The 10,789-nt window shown below is 36.0% G+C and overlaps 1 pseudogene; it reads right to left on the bottom strand.

The window, feature by feature from the left end:
• Positions 1-3,469: 3,469 nt before the first annotated feature.
• LOC145269978 (U2 spliceosomal RNA) lies at positions 3,470-3,628 on the bottom strand (annotated as a pseudogene).
• Between the last annotated feature and the right edge of the window lie 7,161 nt (positions 3,629-10,789).

Here is a 10,789-nt window from a genome sequence, read left to right as displayed (position 1 = left end):
ACTCTTTAACCCTTATCCTCGAGTGGCCTCTTGGCCTTGATAAGTGGCGATGCCTATGTAAAAAAAAAATCTCGTAACTCCCTTCTTTTTTTTGTTAGTCCTCAGATTCCATGAGCGATTTTTCTTCTGAAAAGAGGGAGGAAGAATTACTGTTTGGGTACAGTTTTGGTGGTTTTACTTCTTTTAATTGTTTATTTAGGCCCCCGACAAAAGGAAGGTGGACCTGTAAATTAAATACAAGCGCACACGAACACTGGACTCTTCCACTAACCCGTTTCTCTGTTCTACCAAAGCTACTAACGAAGATAACAAATAAAGTTATTTATTGAATGTTAAAATGAGACTGCCTTTCCTTGTCTTCATTATTAACTAAAGAACGCCCAGTAAAGCTAAAAGCTTTAAAGGAATCAATCCCGCAAGTGTGTTTTTTACGTTTAAGAAAATATGTGCACATTAAACATGTGTTGTTACGATAATCAGGAAAATAATAATAATTTTATAGTTAAATATTTAGAGATTTATTAAGAATCGGAATCGAGAATTTAATATGGAATCGATAATTGTATCGGAATCGGAAAAAAATATGAATCCTTCCATCACCATTACCAAATATACATTTTAACAAAATAATAACAATTCTGTGTGTATTGTGTGGAACAAGTGGCCATTGGTCAGTTGTTTTTCTATTCTATTTTTTTTTATTATTTTATTAATTTCATCTCATTACATAATAGTGTTCTTACTTAATATGCAGTTTTTTTTTTATCCAACTAGCGGCGGAGCACCTGGTTTTGCCCGGACGTAAAATACGTTTAAATATGATATTTTAGTCGTGATTTCAAAAGTAAAAAAAAAAATGTATTTGGGTGTCATCAGCTAAACTGGAAATCTGGCATTCAAAGCTGGTGACGTTACCACTGTATCAACATGACACGCATATGAATTGATTAAAAATTAAAAATAAATTAATGTAAATATACAAAATGTTTAACGATTTTCTTTTTTTCAATTTTGACCCTTTTTGAAAATAGGGAGGCGGGCAGGCAGACAGACAGTCAGACATATAGTCATTTATATATTATATATCGATGTTTTGTTAATTTTTTTTTAACGATAACTGAATTCAATTACTAGCGTCTCCAACCTTGAAGATCTGGGAAAATTCTTTTCCTTACAACGGTCGCCCATATTTTTTGGACGTAAACAAATAAACAAATAATATTTATTTATTTATTATTTTACTTATAAAACAGTAATCTACGAACACGTGTTTCGCGGTACTACCGCTCGTCAGCTTGGCTAGCCGGTTGTATGATATGCACCTCAGACCATATGTGCTACGATCGAGCGCGTTAACGGTCACGAGATGTTAGATGGATTTACGTATTATTTTTTATTGCTTTTAAATTTTATGTGGATTTTTTTAAAAAAATTTCGACGATAATTGAATTCAATTCCTATCATCTCCAACCTTCGAGATTTGGGAAAATATTTTCCTTTATATATATATATATATATATATATATATATATATATATATATATATATATATATATATATATATATATATATAAGGTATGTGTGTGTCTGGTCACGAATAGGATCCTATATGGTTAGCTATTTTAAAAAACTGATTATATATAATGATAGAAGATGTATCGAGACGCAGGAATGGGTATGTTTGATCTGGCAGAACGGTGGTTCATAAAAATTATGGGGTCTGCGTACGCGCCTAGTCCACAAAGTATGGAAATAAAAAATTAAAAATTAAAAAAAAAACACGTTTACAAGGGTTTTTGATATAAATGTACATAAGAATACTTAGATAAGTATGTTTTAACTTATATAGGGATGGTATAATAAAATTATGGGGTCTGCGTTGGCGCCTGGCCTCCATAGAATGAAAATAGGCACAAACTTTAATAAAGACTTTTCATATCTATCTGCGTAAGTATACTTTGATAATTATGTTTCTGTTTGAAGAAATATGGTATAATAAAATTAGGGGGTGTTCGTTCGCGCCTGACCTCCATAGAATGGAAATATGTCACAAAGTTTAACAAGGTTTTTTTAATATAGATCCACAGAATATTATGATAAGTGTTTCAGTGTGAACATGTATGGTATAATAAATTATGGGGTTTATCTATTTTATTTTTACTTTCATCATATTTTGCTTTGCTTTTGATACCCCCAAATTCGAACCTATCGCTTTACAACCCTTCCATTTTATAACCTATCATACTTTCATTAATCAGAGTCGATTTTCTGTAGGCTGTTTTTGAACCTAGTCAACGACGGGTACTTTTGCTAATATATATATATGTGTGTGTATATGTGGGTGTGTGTATATATGTGTGTGTGTGTATATGTGGGTGGGTGTATATATATGTGTGTGTGTGTGTATATGTGGGTGTGTATATATATGTGGGTGTGTATATATATGTGGGTGTGTATATATATGTGGGTGGGTGTGCGTGTATATATATGTGTGTGGGTGTGTATATATGTGGGGGGGGTATATATATGTGTGTGTGGGTGTGTGTGTGTATATGTGTGGGTGTGTGTGAGGGTGTGGGTGTGTATGTGTGTATATATATGTGGATGTGTGTATATATATCTGTGTGTTGGTGTGGGTGTGTGTGTATATATATGTGTGTGTATATATGTGTGTGTGGGTGTGTGCATATATATATGTGTGGATGCTTGCATATATGTGTGTGTGTATATGTATATATATATATGTGTGTGTGTAATATTTGTCTGTATGTATAGATATGTGTGTATGTGTATACATATATATGTATAATATTTGTGTATTATATATATATATATATATATATATATATATACATGAATATATTTATATTCATGCGTATAAATATACGTAATTCACACACACACACACACACACACACACACACACACACACACACACACACATATATATATATATATATATATATATATATATATATATATATATATATATATATATAAACTGTAGAAGTAGCTACTGAAATGTTATCTGGTTTGGTAACCAGCCTGAAGGTCGACGGGTAGGCGTACCATTAGCAGGAGGTGAAGTGGTGGCAGTGCGCACGAGGTCTGCGAAGCGTCGTGTGACTGACGTGGCCTTGAGTCTGGCCAAGTGATATATGCCTGCCCACACACTGGCGCGTAGAGACACCGTCGGATGAAGAAAGTGAGAATGGGAGGAGGTATATTCGATAACTTAGATATTGTAGGTGCGGCATTGGCCGGTGCGTTGGTATGGGTGTACAACGTAGATCAGGGCCAACATTTTCGCCAGAAGAGAAAACAATGGAACACTTCAACTGGGGTCATGGGACAGCGATATTCCTACCTATAAAAAATTCTCCACTTATACTAATACTAATGCAATTACTATAACAACTATAGGGTACTTATTTACAATGTCTCCCCACGGGACAGAGTTAGACACCAGGGTCGGTTTTTTTAAAGTGGAGAAAAGGAACAAAAATTAAAAATTGTCTCAGTCGTGAAGGATTGCTTCTCCACTGAGAGAGAACAATAAATTGAAGTGTATCATTTAAAAACAAACAGATACTACACTTTGATCTTGGCCCGAAGGCCAAGAAGTCTCTTATAGGATTAATTTGTCGCCCAAAAGAAAAAAAATACTACAGTTTTATTTTTAAACTTTTATTGAAAAAATCAATTCGGGTAACTTGATTATGTAGTAGAGCTGACATCTACTCAATGTAGCCGCCTTCAGCCTCAATCACCGCCTTGATACGAGTTCGGAACTGGGAGCGTGTCTTTTCCATAAGTGCCAGCGAGAGTTCAGCGAATACTCGGCGGATGGCGGAAATCAGGCTGGCTTTGATGTTGTGGGAGGTCATGTTGGTGATGTTCTCGACGTGTGACCAAACAAAGTAGTCCAGCGGGGTCAGGTCGGAGGAGAAGGGAGCCTGGTAAAAGAAGGGTACAAAGTCGTAGCACTCCTTCTGAAGCCAAGCCTGGGTCTCTTTGGACTTGAGGCCCGCCGCTGAGTCCTACTGCCACAACCAGGGTCTGGACTAGGGGATATCACGCACTTCAGCACATCCAGGTACACTTTGGGGTTGACTTTCAAGCCGACTTCGAAAATATGAGTTGCATGATGTGGCGTTCATTTGAAACCACACCAAAGATCATAACCGTGACTGGAAACTTTGTTGAGTTTTGCCCTCAAGCGTTGAACCGTCCGGATTTGCATTTTGAAGGTGCTGGCAATGGTCCTGTTTTCATAACTTGGATCGGTAAAGAGCATGAGATGTACAGCGGCGCATCTTCGATCTCGCTTGTTGAACATTGTGTCACTTTTAAACATAACAGAAGGCTCCTATCGTTCTTGGGATTTGTACACAACTGGCCAACTAATATATGGTCTGCAACAAAATTAGAAAACTGGTTTTCATCAAACGAAAATGGAACCATGTCTTTATCGTTCTACGCCGTATATTAAACTAGTTCAGTTAAAGACAAAGTCTGCTTTTTTTACTACCTTTATTTAATCCGCAGACGGGACGACGGTGACTAGCAAAATATGGCCCCTTTCTAATTAATGATAATTTTCGTCTCTGATAACGTGAAAACATCCCTTGCACTTATTCTTGTTAAAAATGGCTTTCTTGTTCGCCTGACCATTCCTAATTATCCCGCCAAATAGACAACAGAAATACCAAGTCAAAAAGCAAACACAATCTTGACTATATAACCATCTGATACGCTCATTCGCCACGTCTCACTAGTTGTAACAGAGCACGGACGCGAGTGCGCAAATTATGCCGTCACGATGGTGAAAAAGAAAAGAACGTGTGCATAGACAGAAGAGCACGTTCGAGATGACGTTCAAGAGAACAGAGGTCAGAGAGAAGAAGCAGGATTACGGTTTATTTGAGAAAGTACTCGGAAATAAATGATGTTACAGAAAATGAGTCGAGTTATGACTTGTTCTATGTTCCTTGCGACGTAAACTGCGTACAACGTGTTGGGTCCCTTACAACGTTACATTAGTATACGTTAACTAGAAGAATACCCGTCCCAAGACGGGTAAAATTGATTGCCCGAACGAACAGTATTTCACTACTTATATGTCCTCTTACGAAGATTTAACTCAAGATATAAAAATAATTAACCTCATGTTTAGAAACCTTAGTCTGATGTTGATCAAAATACTATTTTTATTCTAGGAAATGTTTAAAATGTATGACTTAATTTCATCTTAATGCCCCTTAAGCTTATGTTCCTTGCGTTATAAAAAATATTTATAAACCGTTTATTTAACATATTTATGAACCGTTTTTTCCCAATAATATATTTATGAACTGTTTTATTTTAATATGTTTATGAACTGTTTTATTTTATCAAACAAGCAAACAAAAATAACAGTTCGTAAATATTTTTATAACAATTATATTTTTATGTTTGATGCAAAAAAAAAAAATTACCAGCACTTCTGATATTTGATTAAAAAAGAATTCGGTTCCAAAACATCAACGAAATTTGGAGTGGCGAGTTTCGAGATTTTGAGAGGCTAATTTAGACAGCGGAGCGTCGAGGTTTGGAGTGACGAGTTTAGACAGCAGGGCATCGAGATTTTGAAAGGCTAGTTTAGAAAGCAGGGTGTCGAGGTTTGGAGAAGCGAGTTTAGACAGGAGATCGTCGACATTTGATGAGGCGAGTTTACACAGGTGAGCGTCGAGATTTGGAGTGGCGAGTTAATATAGGAGGGCGTCGAGATTTGAAATGACGAGTTTAGACAGAAGAGTTTCGAGAATTGAGTAGCTAGTTTAGACAGCAGGGCGTCGAGATTTGGAGGGACCGAGTTTAGAAAACAGTGCGTTGAGGTTTGGAGTAACTACTTTTGACAGTAGGGAGTCGTGATTTGGAGTGGGAAATTAAGACAGCAGGATTTCGAGATTTGGAGTGGCGAGTTTAGACAGGAGGGCGTCGAGATTTGGAGTGGTGAGTTTAGACAGAAGGGCGTCGAGATTTGGAGTGGCTAGTTTAGACAGGAGGGCGTCAAGATTACGAGTGGCGAGTTTAGACAGGAGGGCGTCGAGATTTGAAGTGGCGAGTTTAGACAGGAGGGCGTCGAGATTTGGAGTGGTGAGTTTAGACAGAAGGGCGTCGAGATTTGAAGTGGCTAGTTTAGACAGAAGGGCGTCGAGATTTGGAGTGGCTAGTTTAGACAGAAGGGCGTCGAGATTTGGAGTGGCTAGTTTAGACAGGAGGGCGTCAAGATTTGGAATGGCTAGTTTAGACAGGAGGGCGTCAAGATTACGAGTGGCGAGTTTAGACAGGAGGGCGTCGTGATTTGGAGTGACGAATTTAGACAGGAGGTCGTCGTGATTTGGAGTGACAAATTTAGACAGCACGGCGTCACGATTTGGAGTGCGAGTTTTTATGCGTCGAATTTAATCACAGCCTTTTATTAAAATGTCTTTTTTTATGTACACACATCAGAGGTGCACACACACACATACACACACATTTTCAGCATGAGAGCTACTTATGACATGACTAAGTCTTAATTATCTACCATCTACTAAAATGCAAGATACATTATTTATCAATATGTTGTAAGTTTTTTTAATTTTTTTTATATATGTACATATATACAGGTGTACTTTGCATTATTGCAGCAACCCATATTGCACAGTGCAATTCTGTACATTACCTTACTCTGATAACTTGCATTAGTTGGAATCAGTCAGGGTTGCATAGTCCGGACAGTAGCTGTTAATAGCCAGCCTTAAGCAGATTTATAGATGCTCATCAGTCATGGCTGAGTGGTATTTGGACTTAATGGAGAAAAACGTTGACTCACATAAATGTGCACTAAAATAATGCAGTCAAAAAGATGTATTTATGTATGGGTCCCCTGTGATTAAGAACTGTCTCAGAATCGTCTCTGAGCGATAACCTTCAGCTGAATGTCGCCTTTTAGTGTCAGAATCTCATCCCTCAACCCAGAAAAATTCAGGGTAAACAGTGTTGAAATTTTCGATGCAAGTGGAACAACCTCAGAATCTTTTTAGAAAGGGCAGCACGTGGATGTCACGATTACCTCGAGTAAAGCAAAGCGTTTGTCGAACTCTGACGGACAATTTCCAATTTGTTTTATTTAGCGTGTACTCTCAAGCGGCGCACATGAATGCTCTTGTGCCGCGAGGTTCTAAAAGTTTTTTTGGGGGGAGGGGGGTCATTACCATGCGATATACTCAGAATTTTTCTGCAATCAACGTAATAGGTGCCCCTGTTGTAAGTAATCCAATTAATTAATTAAATTTAGTGTTTTTTTTTTTTAGTATATTTAAGAAGAGACTGCTACTTTTCACCTAATTAATAATATAAATCTCACCGGTCTGCTTGTATGTATGTATGTATGCATGTATGTATGTATGTATGTATGTATGTATGTATGTATGACTAAAACTTTCGACAGAGGCGATGGATTTTCACGGGATCGGTATCATTTTGAAGCTCGATGTCTCGGACGATAGATATCGAAAAATTGGACAAAAACATTAATTCCTTCACCCTAAACTGGGCAGTTTTCTACAAGGGGGGGGTCAATTTTTTCAATATATTTTTGCAAGTCGTCGTATCGGTTAGATTGACTTTGCCTAATTTTAACGTTCGGAATTTTCGGTCGCGTCATGGAGTAGGGGTAAGACGTCAGATTGTCTTTTACTTTCTTTTATCCGCCTTAGCGTCATGGGTTCGAGCCTGCCTGCCTGCCTACTACCACGTTTTTCTTTCTTTTTTTTTTTGCTCAACACACACCTCCAAACATCCGGGAAACGCCGGGCGCCTAGGCTAGTACTATTATATAAAAGGAACTTTGTGTGTGAATTCGTTCCCTATGGACTCGAAAACGGCTGGGCCTACTTTTTATGAAATTTCACACGAACGTACTTTATGTGCCTGGCAGTGTTTTTAGATAGGCTTTGTATCGGAATGCCTTCGATAAGTATCGATAATCAAAATAATCCGATGAAAGAAAGAAACAGGCGACTTTGACCAAAGTTAACACCTTACACAGCCTAACATCACAAGTGCATTTGACAAGTTTTATTAGCATACAAGTCGAAAGGACTGACATATATAGAATCAACATTAGGTTCTTTGATATGACAGGGGCGTGTTGGAAATGAATGTTTCTGTTTAAAGCACAATTGCACCATGATACTTGACATTTTCATTTAAAACTTAAATTCAAGACATTATTAGCGCACAACCAGTAAGATAAGGCATATAAAATTAACTTGAGGTTCTAAATAAATGTTCCTGTTTAGAGCACAATCGAACCATGATACTTGACTTTTACGTTTTGAAGTTTAATGCAAGCCATTATATACATAAAAAAAATAATTTTATAAAATCTACAGTAGGTTCTTCACAGTTCAATGTAGATTACAATGTATTGCGGACTAAGTCACTGCGGGGGGGGGGGGCAATGGGTCTACAACAGTTAATCGGTTTGATTGAAAAATGGACGATTTTACCGATTTCGATAACGATGAAATATGAAAGTGTGAGCATTTGTTAATCATCATTCAATCCTGGGCAACGTCGGGTCTCTCTGCTAATATATATATATATATATATATATATATATATATATATATATATATATATATATATATATATATATATATATATTTGTAATGTCGTACTTAAAGCAAATTTATAATTTAAATTCAAATTTATATTTTACTCTATTTCTTTTCTATCTCTAACCCATATTAATTTTCTTATCAATTTTAAATCCAAACCTTTTATTTCAATTTTTTCCAGATACATCTGCCTTACTTTTAATGCTAGATTTATTTATGGTGTCTTTTAAATTTAATAAAAACCCTTCAAAATTTGCTGACGAGGAGACCTTGTTTATTAAAAAACTATATGTAATAATTATTGTCCGTAACTTGATGTCTACCACAATAAAAACACTGTTTTCCGAAACGATCGTACAGATAATTGATTTTGTTGTTGTTCCTTCTTATGAAACGGATTTTTAATTTAATTATAATTTGATTTTTAAATTTTAAATTATCAATCACATTACTTAATATATATATATATATATATATATATATATATATATATATATATATATATATATATATATATAATTATTTTTTTGCTATAATAATTAAATACCTACAGACACTAGTGTTTCATCCTTTCGGGATTCTTCAGTGCAGGCTGTCACGATTAACACCAGCCGAACGATTCAAACCCCGCACCACGAGACATCTCTGGCTCGATTAGCGGAGACCGTATCCATTCGGCTACCATTAACCGCGTGAAATAGCGTCGAATTTAAACATTTTAATTTTAAATGTTCATTTACGTCAGTCAGAGAGTGATCTAATCGTTATACGATGATCTATGCGTATAATATATATATATATATATATATATATATATATTATTATTATTAGTAGTAGTAGTAGTATTATCTATATGATAATAGGATAACGTGTATGTTATTTATTTTGTGTGTTACGCTTACATCCGAGTGACTGTCGTTAAATTGTTATGGACTCCCATTTCTTATAATAAATAATTTTACCAAGAACTCTTCATAAGTTTTGGTTTCGGTTTCAGCTGAAGGAACTCAAGTTATATGTACGGCCTCCGCTAATCGAGCCAGAGATGTCTCGTGTCGCGGGGTTCGAATCGTTCAACTGGTAGTAATCGTGACACCCTGCACTGAAGAATCCCGAAAGGATGAAACACTAGTGTCTGTAGGTATTTAATTATTATAGTAAAAAAAAAAAAAATAATTATGACAGCCCCTTTAAGAAATTCGTTTCTTATCGTTGAGCACTTTCAGTTGAATTAAAAGTCGGTCAATTTAGCTCTTATGCGTAGATCATCGTATAACGATTTGATCACTGTCTGTCTGACGTAATGAACATTTAAATTAAAATGTTTAAAATTCAACGCTATTTCACACGGTTAATGGTAGCCGAATGGATACGGCCTCCGCTAATCGAGCCAGAGATGTCTCGTGTCGCGGGGTTCGAATCGTTCGACTGGTAGTAATCGTGACACCCTGCACTGAAGAATCCCGAAAGGATGAAACACTAGTGTCTGTAGGTATTTAATTATTGTAGTAAAAAAAAAAAAAAAAAAAAAAAAAAATAATAATAATTATATATATATATATATATATATATATATATATATATATATATTCTAATGTATAAAATTGATAGAACATTAACTCTATAATTATTAGGGCCAGGACAGCAGTATATTCTTTTCATTGTTTTGACTCTCGAGTGTGTATCCGTTGATATCTTAGATGCTTTTATATAGAGTGATGTGGTTCTCGGTTGATTAACTGTGTCGGATATATACTCGAGAGTCAAAACAACGAAAAGAATATGCTGTTGCCATAGCCCTAATAATAATATATACGTAATCTGCAATATCATATTTAAACGTACTTTACGACCGGACTACGCCGGGCGTCCCTGCTAGCTTAGATAAATACTTTTGCTATTTTTTTTGGGGGGGGGGACAAAGATCAAAGTGTAGTATCTGTTCTTCAGATGCTGCACTTCCATTTCTTTTTCTCTTTTTCGGTGGAGGAATAGTCCTTCACGACTGAGACAATTATTTTTATTTCTGTACCTTTTCTCCATGTTAAAAAACGACCCTGGTGTCTAACTCTGTCCCGGGGGGGAGGGAGGCATTGTAAATAGGTACAATAATATCAGAGCGTCTCCATTTACGCTGA

Source organism: Euprymna scolopes, chromosome 45, assembly GCF_053919585.1.
Source record: "Euprymna scolopes isolate OS-2025 chromosome 45, ASM5391958v1, whole genome shotgun sequence".
Lineage (NCBI taxonomy): Eukaryota > Metazoa > Mollusca > Cephalopoda > Sepiida > Sepiolidae > Euprymna > Euprymna scolopes.
Note: the sequence above shows the minus strand (reverse complement) of the source record. Positions and strands in the feature narration are given on the sequence as shown.